Raw genomic sequence first — 18,658 nt, 5'->3', positions numbered from 1 at the left:
CTGCCTCTGCCTCTGGTAAAGGGGCATTTGCTAGTGCAATAGACAACGTGATGGGCACCTGTTCACGTGATCATAAATCGTTACCTATAGTCAGGGTTGTGCCGTAGAATACACCATGTAGAATACATGGACATTCTACGCGTAGAATAGCACATGTAGAATAGCCTGGAAAACATGTAAAATGCGTAGAATGTGTAGAATGCGTAGAATATGCGTAGAATAGGTAAATGTGCAGACAATTTTTTTTCGAAAAACTTTATTTTTTCATTTTTTCCATCATTTATTTTATAATCAGGTTACATAATCAAAAAGAAGAAATTCCAAATTAACATTTCCAATTTAATTTGCTGAACAAAATAGTTGAACTTTTATTTTTCAAAGCGCATTTTTTGATAAATAAACAATTTTTTGGCTTTCAGATGGATGATTTTGTCGCATTCTACACATTTTACATCGTATTTTACGCATTCTACTCATTCTACGCATATTCTACGCATTTTACATATTCTACACCAAATTTTACGCATTCTACACCAAAATGTAGAATAGGTTATTCTACGCGTAGATACCCAACCCTGCCTATAGTATGCTGTTGTTTGGACACGGAGATGGTCGGGTACATGGAGTGCATTCGCATACCCACCGTGAGCATAAAACGGTCGCCTCATAAAGCCAGCGTCAAATTAATAAAGACGTATAATAAAACCATTTGTATCAAACGTTTGATGTATAGTTAAAGTCTTCCGGAAAACCGGCAAGCGGCAGCTTCTGAGTCGGTCCGATATCGATCCGAAGCCACGCACAAATGGGGGAATAACCCCTATATATAAAATAGGGAAGCTTAGGGCGCGCGACGCGACGATGTGGTGTTTTCTCTCTCGTTTTCGGGGGTGCGAATAGCCGGCGACAACCCTTAAGTTTTACTCCGATCTTCGTGCCGTTTGTACGCCATTCAAAGCTCTCACTTTTCTCAACGCCGCAGTTTTCTTCGTATACGTCTCAAGTATCAAACGTACGCGTGTTCCCATCAGTGATTTCACTAGACGACGACGATCGAAAAAAAAATCGCTCCGTTTTGTGTGATTCGCAGTTCGTCAAATTTCTTCTCAGCAGTTGTGGCGATCATTTCGCAAATTTTTTAACAAATCGAGTTACTCGTAATTTTGCTTCGTCAAACCGTACGATTTTTATACTTAATTATCGTCTCCGAGTCGGTATCGGTCGGTCTGTTTTTTCTTATTCTCGAGTGCAGCGAATTTCACGCGATTTGCTACCAAATTTACAGCCACGATAACGACCTTGCTACCGAAAATCCTTTGATGCGACCGCTTTCTACAAATTGTGAAAAAATCACAATTGTCAACGAATCTGTCACTGTCGGGATCGCGACGAAACCATAAACACGCAAATTCAATATTTATTTTTGGTAGTATTACCATTGCCACGAATACGATCACTTTTTCAGTCCAATCGTGCCCATATTTTTGACTCGATTGTTGTGAAATTTCCTTCAACTGGTCTATCAACAAGGTCGTTATCAAGAGACGCTCTCTCGTCGAGAATCAACCGCTTCCTAATTAATAATAAAATTTCTAGCTCTGTGAATAGTGTGTTTTTTTTTTCGTGAAAAAAGGAAACGTGTTTAGTTTAGTCTTGTACAGATTAGATACGGCCCATTTTCTCACTTCGCGACACCTACAGTAGGTACTCTGCTGTATCAATTGTTCTTGCATTAACCTACCTATACTGATAAGAGCAAAGTTTCGGTGATAAAACTTGTGTCGAGTGCTTAAGTAAACCTCGCAAGTGTACAGAAAAAATTGCATTTACCTACATAGCAAAAGTACACATTTAGTTCTCAGTGGAAGCCGGTACGAGAAGCTCGTCCTAATAATCAGAAACTTGCGGAGAAAAATTCGAGGTAAGTGAGCTGTCTTCGACTTATGTACATACTTCTGTATATGGTACCAATATCTATAATATTTAATTGTATTTCGTAGGTGTCATTAGACATCGAACGTGGTACGTAGAAAATTAGTATATTATAGAGATAAAAACTGAACGAATTGTTGGTAAATTGACGTGATCGAGATCGTTTTGGACGACATGTAGGTGTCTCAGGGCTCGTTATCGTTTTATAATGTCTTTTAACGTACATATTTTTCCTTACACACTCTTTCCCCATCGTTCAATACTTATACTTACTCGACTCGATACAGCAATGAAAATTATCTATCATCCGGTTTGTTTTTTTTTTCCATCACGTATACCTACATATTGCATACGACAATAAGAGATACCTACATATGTATACCATATTTATCGTTGACACATCGTCGTAATAAACGTTAAGAGAGCCATTATCGTTACATTAAATGTAAACTTAATCATCTAGTTCTTATTTTTATTCGCCCTCGTACCTCGTCCCATCCTCGTTCAACAACAATCACCACCCCGATCGGATCTCTCCTATAAACTGCTCCAACCACCATAAAATTTACTCCCATAATTACGAACGGTTGGACGACTCGATTGTCAAAATAATGACTAAATCACGTTGACAGTTTATTCTGGAAAAGAGCTCGCGGTACGTGCACCCTGCCCTCCCCCTCGTCGCCTCTTCGCATCTGCTGTATATCAAAATACAATCGATCTACATACTATGTACCCCGGAGTACCTTTCGTGTACGTTTTATAAATTACTTACAAAGAAGGGTTGACAATCTGTCCCTCGTAGTACTTGCTGCTGTGTGGTTGCAGTACGATACGACGACGACGTGAGGACGTTGTCGTCGTCGTACACAGAGCTAGAGAGTATATCCCCGAATCCTATAGCGATGTGGAGAATTCTTCTATTTTGCACACAAATCACTCGTATTCCTCGACCCTTGTCCTGGTCCCTGTCCCTGTGTATGTCGTCGCACATTAATCCAGATTTGTCGCCATGGTCACTGCTGCGTCGTCAGTGTCGTCTAAGTCGATTGTATGTTGTATTGTGTCCCCGGCTGCGTTATGGTCGTCTGTGTGTATTTTATTCTATAGTTCATAAAGCGAATTACGCGTGTAATACTAATAATTATTGATTTATATGGCGAAATAATGATCGAGCAGTTTGTGTAGTTGCTGGTTTTGCTGGATAGAGTGGCGTTTACCCTCTTGAGAACAGAACTCTTATTGTAGGTAGTTTTTGTTCGTTTTGTTTTACTCGTCGAGGGTACCTATAACTATTCCTACTGAATTCCATACGCAATTTCTGTCCGTTTTTTCCATAGTAGAATTATTCAAGTATGTGTGAAAAATCTCGCGTATAGAAAATCTGTGGCAACTGACATGTCATCCTCATTCTGGTGCCAATTCACTTTCTATTCCATTTCTTTCTATATATGTAGCAAAATTAAATTTAGGAAATTTACAAAAATACATTTTTGCACTTGGCAGATGAATTGGGTGAATCAGCCCCCTCCCCCTCCTCAAACTGATGAAAACTTTACGAACCCACACTCTTCGACTTGAACGTACCCAAAGTAAATCGAAAGAACATGTCCGAATTATAACCCTTGTGACCAACATTTCAGGTCCTAAAGCGATTTTTGGATTTCTTGATAACTAAGTAAATAAATTTTTTTTAAAAAGAACTGTTTTAAGAGCAATTTTCAAATATTTTCATGAAAAATAAATTTTTTTGAAGTTTTTTAATTGTTTTCCAGATATTTAAAATCACTCTAGAATGGTGAAAAGTGAACTTCGGAACCTACATTTTTGATCATGCGCTTATTAGATGCCCTGTCGACTATTTCAAGAGCACATTTTTGGTCCCTCTAGGGTGATTTGAAATTTATTCTAGAAACAGTCGAAAACTTGCTGGAAGCTATTCAAAAAGGTCAAATTGTGATTGTTTTCGAGTCAGGAGCTCGCATAAACACACCAAATGGTATGTTTTAAAAAAAAAACTACTCGCTATGGGCCTACTTTTTTTGAAATTTTTTATTTTTACTTTTTATGTAATTTACAAATTGGCCAAAAATTCAATTTTGAACTGGCACTCCTCGAATTTCAAGACAACCACCTGAAATGACTGAGAAATGTACAATAAGCACTGACCAAAGTTTCAGTTTCTGAAGTTAATTTTCAGTTCTTTCCAGAGCGATTTGAAATTTTTGGGAAAAATTGAAAAATCATTGGAGGCTCCAGAATGTCCCAAAATTACTAACCGTTGATTTTTTATAGCAGTCGAATTGAATGTAAGTATTATCCTCATTGGTTCACTTTGCTGAGAAAAAATAAAGATCATCCTAAAATAGCTTTTTCAATTTTCTTATTTTCATAATTAGGTAATTCTTTTGAAAATTCAAAAATTGTTTTTTACATTTTAAATTTTGGTTACGAGAGCTTTTTAGGGCATAATGATCGATCGATCAAGCTTGGTTTCGTTCAAATCGGAGAGTGTGAGTTCGAAAAGTTCCCTGGTGAGTTTAAAAATAAAAACTAACCCATGATAGAAAAAATCGAGAAAAAATCAGAAATTTTGTACTTTTCGAAAAATTGGTGAAATTTTGGAAGTTTGCAATGAATTTTAAGACCATTTAACGCCTTTTCTCTCAGTTTGTCTCGAGATCTTTGTACTCCAAACATAATTAAACTGGTACTTACTCATCTATTACAATTTTTAATCAAAGAATTCTTGAAATTATAACATGTTCCAGCTATTGGGAGTGGCGATGAAGTTCAAAAATTCAAATCAAAATAACCCCCTTACCCACTCCTTTCCGATCATAGCTTCATAAACATACAGAAAATATATTATTGTACACAACACCTAATATTTGAAAATATTTGACCCTCCTCCTCCTCCGCTTCCTCTTCTGCTATTTGAGAGTGGAATTGATGTTTGAGAGAATTGAAAAGAGAAAAACTGATCTGAGAAAAAGCAAATTGGTTCTTTGAAAAAAAAATAGACACATAGGTAGTCAAAGTAGTCCCATTTTGTGGTACGTCGATTGTCCGGAATTTAAAAACCAAATAAATAAATAAATTGAAACATTACAAAATAGTTAACTATTTTGAGGAATTTTTAAAAATTTGAAAAAACCTGTTTTCATGGCAATTTTTTAACAGGGGGCATTTTTTTGGAATAAAAGAAACCAGTTTGAATAATAATTTCATTTCAACTCCCACTCCTCTCCGCACTTTAAATCCACTGAGTTTTCAATTTTTGGGGGGAATTTCTAATTGCAGCTGAAGAACTAAAAATGAACTTATGAACCTATTCACCTCATCTGCAAAATATGGCTTTATTGTGTTAGAAAATTTATGCTTTAAATATTTGTATCACTAAAATTCAACCTTTGAAGGGGAGGGCACTGAAAAAAATTACATTGGGCAACATTTTTGAACGTTTTTTGGGCTGAAAATGGGCTTAATCGATAGTTTAGACCCTAAAACAAAAAACAGAGTGAGTTTTTTAAATTTTAGTTGGTTTTGTGCTCAGAAGAGACCGTCAAAGTTGCGAAAATTGCCTTTTTTGCTACTTCAAGAGTTCGTAGTGACATCAGTACTGTTTTTCGAATAAAACCTAGGTCATTTTCGAATTCTACGCCCTTTTTTAATTAAACTACTTTCCCCGATTTTTGATTTTTGAAGTTTCAAGCGCATAAGGCTAATTTTTCTAAATACGAAAAATTCAATTTGAACTTCGGGGGAACACAGTTCCGCGCCACGATTACGTGGTGGAGTAACGCCAGATCGCGCGCTCCGAGTTTTAAAAATATTTTGTACAAATAAAAATCTTCCTTACACGCTTGAAACTTCGAAAATCAAAAATCGGGGAAAGTAGTTTTCTTAAAAAAGTGCGCAAATTCCGAAAATGATCTTGGTTTTTTTCGAAAAACTATAGTAATGTCGCTACATTGTACAAACTTGTAAAGTAGGGCAAAAACGGCCATTTTCGCAACTTTGAGAGAGTCTCCTGACCTCAAAAACACCTCAAATGTGTTACGTACTTATTTAATGAGTAAAATATTTGTTTCGACGTATGTAGTCTACCTAAATTTGTACACCTAGGTATCAAACGTAAAATAAAACTCAAGTTAGTCAAAAGGAATTTATATTTCCAATAAATGCCGCGCTACGTATAAAGACAACTCTACTCTAAATAGTTACTTTTTTTTCCTATTCAATATATAATACAATTATCTTTGCCTATGAAATAATCGTTTTCAGCGCACCAAGTATTCATAAGTTGTTTATATTTCTTAATTAAATTGTTCTTTTCTTTACCTTGCCATTCTTCGCGTTGAATTTTTCCTTTGGAGTTTATGGTAACTTCATAAGTGGAATTCTTGAACGCCCATTTCTGAGTTCTTGTTCCATCCGTATTCTTATTCAGTTCAACAGAGGCGTTTGGGAAATCCCATTCTTGAATCCCATTCTTGGGTGATTCCACTATTGTAGAGGTTATCCATTACTATATCAACTCCATGTTTTTCATTATGCCATGTCAGCGACAATTCATAGCTAGTCTTTCTTAAATTAATATAATAGTAACCGTCAACCTCCCAATTTTTCTTGCCTTGTTTGAGCTCTTCAACTTCTGATTTTTTAAATCCTTGTAGCTTCCACCAAACGTTTTTGGCATTTGAAGATCGATCTTTGCTCTTGGATTTTTTCGGTTTGGTGCTGGTATCACTTTTATTAGACGGTTTTTTACACGGTATTTTGATCATCTTATCAACTGCTGCTACATCTATCAGACGGATCACATTTCCTCCATCTTCTTTATTATGGGAACAGACAGAGGAGCTAATATTGCGGCCTCTGTTGCGCTCATTGAGAGTTTCGATCAAAAGCTCATTTTGTGAGCGACATATTTCTTGGTAGATACTTTTTAGGTAGATACGATTGAAGTAGCTACCGTCAGCGCTCCGTATTACTTTGCTTAGGTCTTTTTTGATATCATTACCATCTGCGGATATCTTTGATTCTAGATTCTTGACGACATAGTTTTCAACAGCTTTAAATTTATCATCAGCGACGAATATATTCTGAGCTTCTTTGTCCTTGGGATGAAGATTTTCCAACTGTTTCTCTTTCAAGAGTGGTTTTAGAGCGGATATGGTTTCTTGATACGTTTGAAATGGCGTTTCCAGCGCAGCGAGGACTTTCTCAGAAAGTGCTTCATCTTTGAGGATTTCTCCAAGCACGTTTTTCGAGTCAGAGTCAAATTTCTTATTCCAGTAGTCTTCTAGAGAGGCTTTTGGTAAAATGTTACACAGGCATTCTGTATATTCACTGCAGATACCTGAAGCAATCGGTAGGCCGTAAATTGATCCGATCAAGGAGCATGTTTCATTGCATGCGGAAACACTTTTGAGCAATGCGCAGGACAAGAATGGGCTATCAATAATACCTGCGCAATAAAACATCATGTAATACATGTAGGTACTTAATGCTTTCCTATATTCTGTTTGTCAATGTTGTTTTAAGCATTAAAACAGGGTCATTCCACGTCAATTGGACCATGAAGTAATAGGGGGCTTCGGCGATTTTTTTGAAATTTTTCCTGTGGAAAGACCCTCTGAAGGAATGACCAATGGTGCAAATCGCAGCCTTCTAGCCCATTTTTAACGGCAGCAAGGTGGTGTCAAAGTTTTCAGCAAACCTAAGATATCATCCATTTCAGCAGTGGATTACTCGATAACCGTGATACCTACCAAAATGGAACATTTTCCCATAGTTAGGGGTATTGAACTGATTTTTGGTGCTATCATAAAAATCAGTGTTGCCACTTTTTTTCTTACAAAAAATTAGCTCAAAAAGTTTCGAAACGTAGTTTTCATATCGTTCCGACTCTCAAAAATTCTGAAAAAAATATATTACGGACAACTTTTCATGCTGAATAACATATTAAAAAATTAGGATGGTAACATGTTGCAAAGTTGATTTTAAAAAATTTTAAGTTTGCGAAAAAATGCGATTTTTTGATTTGAAACTTGAAAAAAAGTTTTGATAAGTGAAGTTGACCCATTTGAACCCCTATTTTTAAGTATCTGTTGAAAAGGTTGAAAAAATCCTTTCACTCGATGAAATGAACTCCTCACAAAAAATGAACGAATTTTTATTTTTTCGTTGTGAGTGTAATTTTCATAAACTTTTTCATGAAATACGTCAGAAAGAGGTCAAAATAAGACAACTGAATAAATTTAAACTTTTATTGATGTTTGAAATTGAAAATTGAATTTTTTCGAATTTTTATTTTTTGTGAGGAGTTCATTTCATTGAGTGAAAGGGTTTTTTCAACTTTTTCAACAGATACGTAAAAATAGGGGACAAATGTCAACGTCACCTATCAAAACTTTTTTCTTGTTTTAAATCAAAAAATCGCATTTTTTCGCAAACTTAAAATTTTTTAAAATCAACTTTGCAACATGTTACCATCCTAATTTTTTAATATATGTTGTTCAACATGAAAAGTTGTCTATAATATATTTTTTTCAGAATTTTCGAGAGTCAGAACGATGTGAAAACTACGTTTCAAAACTTTTTGAGCTAATTTTTTGTACAAAAAAAATGTGGCAACACTAATTTTTATGATATCACCAAAAAGCCTTTCAAAACTCCCAAGTATGGGAAAATGTACCATTTTGGTAGGTATCGCGGTTATCGAGTAATCCACTGCTGAAATGGATGATATTTTAGGTTCACTGAAAACTTTGACACCCCCTGGCGGCCTTTATAAATGGGCTAGAGGGCTGCAATTTGCGCCATTGGTCATCCCTTCGGAAGGTCTTTCCACAGGAAAAATTTCAAAAAAATCGTCGAACCCCCCTACCACTTCTTATTGGTCCAATTGACGTGGAATGACCCAACAGTGAATTTTGGGGAAAATGGCGTATGTAAGTACAAGATAGATACATACGTTTTTTTTTTGAAAATTTGAGTAAATTATTACTTGGGCTCTCAGCGAGTTCAAGCTGATTGTTTTCCGTAACAAGTCTTCCGCATAAAGCTTGAGCTGAAATATGACTTCTTTAAATACCGAGTAAAATTTTCAAAAACCAACTTTTAAAAAAATATACTTACCTACCTATTAAGCAAGCTATTGAACAAATCGCAAGAAAGAACGATTTTTCCATGTTGACGAGTTGATGCACGACAAATACGTACGTGTTTGTACCTGGTATAGAATTTTCACGAAATTGAATGACTCGTGATGATGAACTTTCATTTTTATATTGTGCTGCTTGGGATTCGTACAAGTGTTTCGAATGTAAAAGTTGTTCGAGGGTGTAAGGGTGCTACTTATCAATTAGCATTAGGTAATTGCAACACGGCTATAATTTTTAATTAGCTACTCGAAGTCATAAAGTATGGTACCATCGCTCAGAGTCCATATGGAAATATTCGCTAATGAAAATTACACTTCACAACAAATGATCGAAACATTCATAAACGAGCGGTGACGAACAATTACCTTCATAAGGTACCTCTATACCTACCACTACAAATTTGTCACCTTGAAATTCAGCTAACACACGTTACTATGCTGATTATGAATAGAAGGATAATTTTCAAAATTATTTCGACGAGTGTTAGAATCAGGGAGCAATCCAAAGTTCGTAAGATCGTAAAACTGCCTCGAACTCGAAGTTAAATATTTGCAATAATTTTTATAATTTTGGAAAATTTTATATCAAAAAATTAATTTGGACGACTTTTAATAATTTTTCTACATATTACTCAGAAGAAAATATATCGAAAACCAAACCACCACTTTGAAAAAATTTTGTTCAAAACAATAACGAATAATTTTGATTTTTGAAATCACGATCTACACAACGAATTTTTGGAACTAGGTACACAAAATGTGAGGAGCTACCTCTTGAAATAATCTCTGAATTTAATGGTCCATTCATTTAGCAAAAAATTAAGAAAAGAAAGTTTTTTTTTTGCACAAAGAAGCATATTTACGAGTACAAAGCACCGTGCAATTCTCGCTTCCATACTTTGTAGCATTTTGAAATATTTCAATCGGAAATAAAAATCATAATTAAGACTTCTTAAGCGTTACTTAAGCGGCTTAATCGTTGTGCAAAAATTTATGGATATTTTTTACGCCTACCTACTCGAAGGAAACGTTATAATTAACTTTAATACCCCGTGCACGATGGTACACATTTATCTTACGTTAGATACCCTTGTACAGTATATCTAGCTACTTATATTTATAAGGGGGGCTTTGTGAACACTCTTCCCTTATACGCAGATGTTGCACCTTTTATTTTATTTTTTCAAGTTCTCAAAGCACACAAAGTTTGCACGAAATATATCTACCTTCAAATGAAGGGATTGGGATACATGGTAAGACGTACGAGTATAAAAAAGCTCAAAGTTGGGGTACCTATTTGATAAACGCGAAACACAGCACGATGAGATGGATCCTGAAGACGTTCCGTTTAATGCAATATAGGTACCTATCTTGAGGATGCGGTTGTGCGGAAGTTGTTAGGTTGAAAGAATTTCACGCAGTGGCCACGTTCAAAGGATTTGTCCGGTTAGCCCTAAGGATAACAATAAATTATCGGAAATACCGGCTTTCCGTTAATTAAAAAATTCCTAACGTGGTACAAATACATACATACCTCCGTAGAGAGGCAGCTTTTCAAATTGACCGAGCTATTCGCTCCGTAAAGGAAAACTATTTTTTAAAATAAAAAACATTTTATTAATTTTTTTTTTCGTTCTTTTGATGGAAAAAAGGACTTTATATATATTGTAGGACCGTAAAATATATCTACCATAAAACATACACGTTGGTTGGAAACCGAATCATTGGAAATATTTGAAAATTTTCCGGTAGGTCACTTTGAAGTATGTAATTTCGTTCCAATTTATCATACTGTAATTAACGAAGGTTTTTCGAGTAAACTACGAGTATTTATTCGCGTTGCCAAAATTTTTTAGTGTCCCGAACGAGCAGCGTGATACCTGTCTTAATTTATTTGATGACCCGCTTCATAAATTTCAACGACAGAATAGGTACTTTTTTTTGTAGTTTTTTATGATTTTTTTTTCGAGTGATTGATATTTTTATTACAAATTACCATAAATTACTCAATTGAGAAGGTAACTGCGGTGTTGAAATCTATAAAAATTGCGAATTAAGTATATTTTCATCGAGAATTCTTCGAAAAATAAGAATAAGTAATAAACATCCAAGTTGATGAAATATTACCAAGTTGACTAATTTACGTTATTGGCTCAAATTTTGAGATGAAATGAAATTACTTTTCACGAGGAAATTTTAGTTTTCAGCAAAAAATGTAAGAGATGAAAAAATTTTGATATTAGGTCATTCCACATCAATTGAACCAAGAAGTGGTAGATGGGTTCGGCGATATTTTTGAAATTTTTCCTGTGGAAATACCTTCCAAAGGGATGACCATTGGCGCAAATCGCAGCCCTCTAGCTCATTTTTAACGGCAGCCAGGGGGTGCCAAAGTTTTCAGTGAAGCTATAATATCATCCATTTCAGCAGTCTCGATAACCGCGGTACCTACCAAAATGGAACTTTTCCCCATAGTTAGGGGTTTTGAAAAGCTTTTTGGTGATATCATAAAAATCAGTGTTGCCACTTTTTTTCGTACAAAAAATTAGCTTAAGGGCCGATTCCGCATACACGATTGCATACCCGGTCCGCCTGATTTTCGAGTGTTGAGATCTCGAGATCTATCCGACGAAAATCGATGAAATTTGAAATATAGATACTATGAAGCAATTAGAAAAAAATGTCGGATGGGATTTTTAATTACTTGAATAGTTTTGGAATTATCAATGATTGAAAAGTGTTCAAATTTCGTTCATTTTCAATTTCAAATTCTGCGAAAAATACTCAATCAAATGAAAATCGCTTCCGACATTTTCTTTTAATTGTTTCAAAGTATATATATTTCAAATTTCACCTAATTCTGTTCAGTAGATCTCCAGATCTGAAGATGCATGCTGATAAGCAAGGTTTACACGCTGCTAGTTTATTCAATTCAAACTACCGCAAGTAACTTAATTTTTTAATTAATTGACAGATTATCCATTCTATTTCACGATGAAAAATAATAAATACAAGTAAATTTATTTGATCAGAGATGATCTAGTACTTAAAAGTGAATGTACTTGAATTAAGTAAACTTGCAACGTGTGAATCTTAGTCAAGGATTCTGCCTGCTGCTTATGCAATAAAGTATGCGGAATCGGCCCTTAAAAAGTTTCAAAACGTAGTTTTCATATCGTTCCGGCTCTAAAAAATTCTGAAAAAAATATATTACGGACAACTTTTCATGCTGAACAACTTATTAGAAAAATTGGGATGGCACCATGTCGTAAAGTTGATTTTAAAAAATTCAAAGTTTGAAAAAAAATCGATTTTTTCATTTAAAACATGAAAAAAAGTTTTGATTGGTGAAGTTGACCCATTTGACCCTTATTTATACGTGTCTGTTGAAAAGGTTGAAAAACCCCCTTCACTCGATGAAATGAACTCATTACAAATAAAATTAAAATTCGAATAAGATTCAAAAAATAAACGAATTTTTATTTTTTTGTTGCGAGTGTAATTTTAATCAACTTTTTCATGAAATAGACGTCAGAAACTAGAAGGAGGTCAAAATAAGACAACTGAATGAATTAAAAAAATTTTTAATGTTTGAAATTTAAAATTGAATTTTTCCGAATTTTAATTTTTTTGTGATGAGTTTATTTCATCGAGTGAAAGGGGGTTTTCAACTTTTTCAACAGATATGGGTCAACTTCACCAATCAAAACTTTTTTTCATGTTTTAAATGATCATCATCATTGAACTTTGACCCAGTGAGCTGGTCAGCCCATCTGGGAAAATGTAGAAGAATTGCTCACCGGTGTATCATCAAAAGTCTTTTCTTCGCTCTTCCTCTACTCCTCCTGCCAGTTGGAGTGTACACTTTGACTTTTCAAGGGGACCGTTCATCAGGCATTCTGTCAACGTGTTTTCTTCCATAGTGTGGGCTTTTTTGCCTGCTGCCCAACAGGGTTCCGTGATTTTCCAGCCAGTTTCTTCTAATTTTTGTTTTCTCGAGAAATTATTTTTTTTCTCGCTTCTATGGGTTTCTAGCCCAAGGAAGTATAGCTTGATGAGGGAGCTGCCCTCTGTGCCATCAAGCTGACTTTCCAGTTCGGTTATAGCGTCAAATTCTCGCTTTTGTACAGGATTTGTGTCTAGCACTAGCAGTATTTATGACTCTTGAGTATCGGGGTTTGCAAGCTTCACTGCTCTTCCTGTTGCTGCTTCAGGGATATTTTCTGATTGTTTTCTCCTCTCCGCTACTTCCTGAGACTGCTTGATGTTATAGACCATTCAGGTTGCAGCTTTGATGCTGGGCACAAGCCAAGATGTTAGGTTTGGTCTTAGCCTCATCCTCAGCTTCCAGCCTGCTTAAGATGAGTTACCGGCCTCTGTGATGTGGACGCTCCAAACCTCTCTTAAGGTTTGTCTTCTCTAAACCTGGGACTGGCAGTTGTAGCATAGATTGTATTTACTTACCTCAAGCTGGCCCAAGAGGTGATTTTAAATGAAAAAAATCGATTTTTTTCGCCAACTTCGAATTTTCTTAAATTGACTTTACGACCGCGACATGGTGCCATCCCAATTGTTCTAATAAGTTGTTCAGCATGAAAAGTTGTCCATAATATATTTTTTTCAGAATTTTTTAGAGCTGGAAAGATTATGAAAACTACGTTTTGAAACTTTTTGAGCTAATTTTGTGTACGAAGAAAAGTAGAAACACTGATTTTTATGATATCACCAAAAAGCCTTTCAAAACCCCTAACTATGGGAAAAAGTTCCATTTTGGTAGGTATCGCGGTTATCGAGTTATCCGTTGCTGAAATGGATGATATTTTAGGTTCACTGAAAACTTTGACACCCCCTGGCTGCCGTTAAAAATAGGCTAGAGGGCTGCGATTCGCACCATTGGTCATCCCTTCGGAGGGTCTTTCCAAAGGGAAAATTTCAAAAAAATCGCCGAATGGCCACTTACCACTTCTTGGTCTTATTGACGTGGAATGACCCTATTGAAAACAATCCTGGTTGTGTAGCTTCAAAATATGCTTAAAATAATCCCTGGACTATTTTTCTTTACGGGTCATTCCATGCCAAATCAGCGGATTTTTGCACGAGGGGTTCTTCGATTTTTTTCAAAATCAGATCATGTTTTGAGGTCATCAAACGATGACGAATGACGCAAACTAGACATTTTTTCGATTTTTTTGGTGGAGCTGTCGGGCTTTAAATATCTCTAAAATGGCCGAAAATGGATTTTGAACTTTTTTTCAAATTGTAGTACTTTGAGAGGGTAATCGACGAATGATGTCAAAATCAGTGTTGCCATCTTTCAAAAACCTAAAAAAACATCAATTAAAAAACTTATAATTTAAATATAACCACGATGTCCGCGAGTAAAAATTCTGAAAAAATTCTCAGTTTTAGTCTTTTTTATGTAGAATAACATATCAAAAAATTGGACTGTTTTTTTTTCATTTTCGAGAAAAAAAATTACAATTTTGACACTTATTGCAAATCAGAAACCTAAAAAATGAAAATTTTCGCATTTTTAAGATATTTTACCAATATAGAGGTAGTAGACGAACATGTGAAAAAAATCTCCCTACCCCCTTACATTTATAGTCGGGTCGGTGTAGGTTATTATAGCTACCTACTTTCAAAGTTTTTTTTTCTAATTTCCGACCAAATCCCATGCTATGTCGTATAAATTTAAACTCATTTGTAAAATAAATAAATATTTCGAATCCGGCTACACGTTGAGTCGAGTTTGAGAAATCCAGTAGGTAGCTGCGTTATTCATTCTGATTTTGTTTTCCCTTGGTGGCTGGCGTATGCTAAATCTCCTAATTAATTAAAACAACGCTTCAATAAAAGTTGACAGCAGCGTTATAAGGTGTATGGTGTATATTTTGTAGATACCTCATTAAAATATAAATTACGCCTATATATTTTTCGTCTATACAATTCCGAATGAACGTACGAGTAAAATAAAAGGCCGGTTTTTCTCTTCCCTGCGTGTTCTTTATATGTACAGTAAATCGTCGCTAACGAGAAGTCTCCTAAATCACCATAAACACCGCAACCAATCAATGGTGAGAATTGGTTAGTTAGAGTTGATTTTGAATTTGTTTATGAAAACCGGCTCGTCGTGTCGACTGTCGAGTACACAACGAATGAAAATAATTTCCCAACCTCGTGTTTATATGTATAAATATTGGTGCCTCCGTCTTCCATGGTCTAAGTCTATATGTAGGAAGGTTGGTACCTCAAAACACATTACATATACGTTGTATATACGAGTATTTATAATGAAACCATGCAACTAAACATCTCTGGCTTTTTTGTACACGCGAACTCATACTGTGAACTCCAAAAAACCAACACACGGAGATTCGAGCCAGAGAAGGGAGTGAATAAGTAAAAAAAAAAAAAGGCACCCGAACGAGTCGATAAATTGCGTCCCACAAATTTCCATTAAACAACGAACACGCTGCTGGTACACAAGGCGCAAAAAAAGTTAATCTTTTTTCGACGCTTAAAATGGAAAAAAATAAATAAATATGCAGAAAACAAGCGACGAGGGGAAATTTTTCCCAAAGACGATATAAAATTAAAATAACCTTCGACAAATACCGCGTAAAAATTCTCCAATAAAAAGGGAAACGTGCGAAGATAAATAAAGAGAAAAATTCCAACAACCAACGTTGTTCTGCGAAAACAAGCCCTGTACCGTGGCGAGAATACGCGAGTAACACGAGTCTCTCTGAAAGCTTGGCACAACGATGAGGGAAAAAAATGATAAAAAACTTCCGAAAATCTTAACAACCCGAAATCGGGCTGCGCGATAAAGTCGAGAATAATAAAAAAAAAGTATACTTTTGTATTCGTCGACGTCGACGTCGTCGTAGTTGCTGTACCAATGGCTGAGCAAATTTTTGCAATACTGGGAGCTTTTGCAGAGCTGGGAGAGCGTCGAGAATCCGATGATAAAAATATATTCGGCGGAGAAAAGGCGGAAAACCTCATTAAAATTATCATAACTTAGAAACTTACGCAATAATGCCGACGACTTTACTTCCGAAAGTTTAAAGTTTTTCTTTTCGCAGGATGCGCTGCAACTCAATAACAAGCTATTTTTAAAAAAGAATAACACAACGCGTATAATTAAAGTCGACCTTATATATACGTACCCATAACTCTGTATCTCCATGTGCAGGTATTTTTTTTCCTCGTCCTACCACCTCCCTCCTCCTGTCTTTCTGTAGACCTACATAGTATGTTTTTTTCCTCCTTTTTTTGCTAACAACTTTGCGTTTTGTACCATACTATAATTCTATTAGCTTTTCTACTTCTATTAAACGTGTAGACGAGTGAAAAAAAAATTCGTTTATTGTAGCGAAATTATAAAATGGAGTTACTCTCTCAAATGAATGGTGTACTGTTCCTCTCTCTCTCTCTCTCTCTCTCTGCGTCGTTTTTTGCTCTCTCACTCTCTCTTGCCGGAAATTTTTCGTAATTAAGGAATTCACTTTTAGCGGCGTAACTCTTGAAGAAGTTTCAAGTGCCAAAGTAGTCTCTCTTTTTTTTCAATAACTTCTTTGAAAATAAACCGCACCATTGAAGAATGAACTAAAATAATTTCTCTCGTTTCTTTTTTTTTTAACACTCCCATAGTTAAGTACGAAGCGAAAAATCAGTACAAACCGACTTAATGAAAATGAAATAATGAAAAAGAAGCTAAATTAGATAGGTAGGTACGTATTTGTTTTGTTGTGTTTTTGTTTCATTGATTTCTAAGAACTTTTTTTTTATTTCATGAAATGAAAGTAGGTACTAATTACAGGAGAATGGGAGGGACCCTTTTTAACCTATGAGTTTCTTGAAGGAATTCAGGAGTTTTTCAAATTCGTTCACATTGATCAAAAAAATTCGTATTTCATAAAAAAAAGTCTAAAAATCGTCCTTAAAACAGTTTTTTTGCATTTTGTTTTTTCAAAATTTCACCAAAAATTTAAAAATGAACTTTTAGCACCCAGAATTTCGATTACAGGAGTTTTAGAACAAGTTCTTTTAATCGACGTATCTACCTAACTTACAAGGGAACCTCCACATGTCACGTCACGTGTTTTTTCTATTGATGATGAATTGAAGCAATTTTCAAGTGAATGATTCTGAACGAATTAATTTGGTTTTTGCGTAACTGTTGCATAGAAATTTGTTTGTTTTCAAGCGATGCGAAACGAATCGATCGAATCATTCACAAACGATTGGTGATTGAGCAAATTCATTGATTTCCAGGTGAATCAATCGCGAACGAAGCAATCAATTTTTAGTGAATCATTCACAAATGAATTTGATCAATTGTTGGTGAATAATTCGCGAAAGAATTGAATTATTTTTGGTGAATCAATTTATCAAATTTATTGATTTTCAAGTGAATCATTCGCGAACGAAGCAATCAATTTTTAGTGAATCATTCACAAATGAATTTGATCAATTGTTGGTGAATAATTCGCGAAAGAATTGAATTATTTTTGGTGAATCAATTTATCAAATTTATTGATTTTTAAGTGAATCATTCGCGAACGAAATAATCGATTTATAGTGAATCATTCTCGAACGAATTCATTAATTGTTGGCGAATCATTCGCGAACGAATTGAATAATTTTTGGCGAATCAATTGATCAAGATGATGGATTTACAAGTGAATCATTCGCGAACGAAATTATCAATTTTTAGTGAATCATTTCACAAATGAATTTGATTAATTGTTGGCGAATCATTCGCGAAAGAATTGGAATAATTTTTGGTGAATCGATTTATCAAATTTATTGATTTCCAAGTGAATCATTCTCGAACGAATTGATTAACTGTTGGCGAATCATTCGCGAACGAATTGAATAATTTTTGGTGAATCAATTGATCAAGTTGATTGATTGACAAGTGAATCATTCGCGAACGAAATTATCAATTTTTAGTGAATCATTTACGAACGAATTGAATATTTGTTGGTGAATCATTCACGAACGAATTGATAATTTGTTGGTGAATCATTCGCGAACGAATTGAATAATTTTTGGTGAATCTATTGAACAATTTGATTGATTTCCAAGTGAATCATTCGCGAACGAAATGAATAATTTTTTCGGTGGAATTTCGTGAACAAATTGATTAATTGTTGGTGAATCATTCACGAACGAGCGAATAATTTTGGTGAATCAATTGAACAAATTGATTGATTTCTATGTGAATCATTCGCGAACGAAATGGTTCATTCTTAGTGAATCATTAACGAACTAATTGATCAATTGTTGGCGAATCATTCGCGAACGAATTGGATAATTTTTGGTGAAACAATTGAAAAAGTTGATTGATTTCCAAGTGAATCATTCGCGAACGAAATAATCAATTTTTTAGTGAATCATTCACGAACGAATTGAATAATTTTGTCGATGAAATTTCGCGAACAAATTGATTAATTGTTAGTGAATCATTCGCGAACGAATTAAATAATTTTTTGATGAATTATTCGCGAACAAATCGAATAATTTTGGTGAATCAATTGAACA

General features: G+C 34.9%; 1 protein-coding gene across 1 annotated transcript in view; it reads left to right on the top strand.

The window, feature by feature from the left end:
- The first annotated feature begins 918 nt into the window (after nucleotides 1–918).
- fz2 (frizzled 2) overlaps nucleotides 919–18,658 on the top strand; it is a 131,358-nt gene continuing 113,618 nt past the window's right edge. Inside the window, exon 1 of the mRNA XM_065347979.1 lies at nucleotides 919–1,921. The gene's annotated coding sequence lies outside the window, so the exon portion shown is untranslated. The remainder of the gene's footprint in view (nucleotides 1,922–18,658) is intronic.

This window comes from Planococcus citri, chromosome 2 (genome assembly GCF_950023065.1).
Source record: "Planococcus citri chromosome 2, ihPlaCitr1.1, whole genome shotgun sequence".
Classification (NCBI taxonomy): Eukaryota; Metazoa; Arthropoda; class Insecta; order Hemiptera; family Pseudococcidae; genus Planococcus; species Planococcus citri.
The sequence above is the reverse complement of the archived record's forward strand: the minus strand, read 5'-3'. Positions and strand labels throughout refer to the sequence as shown.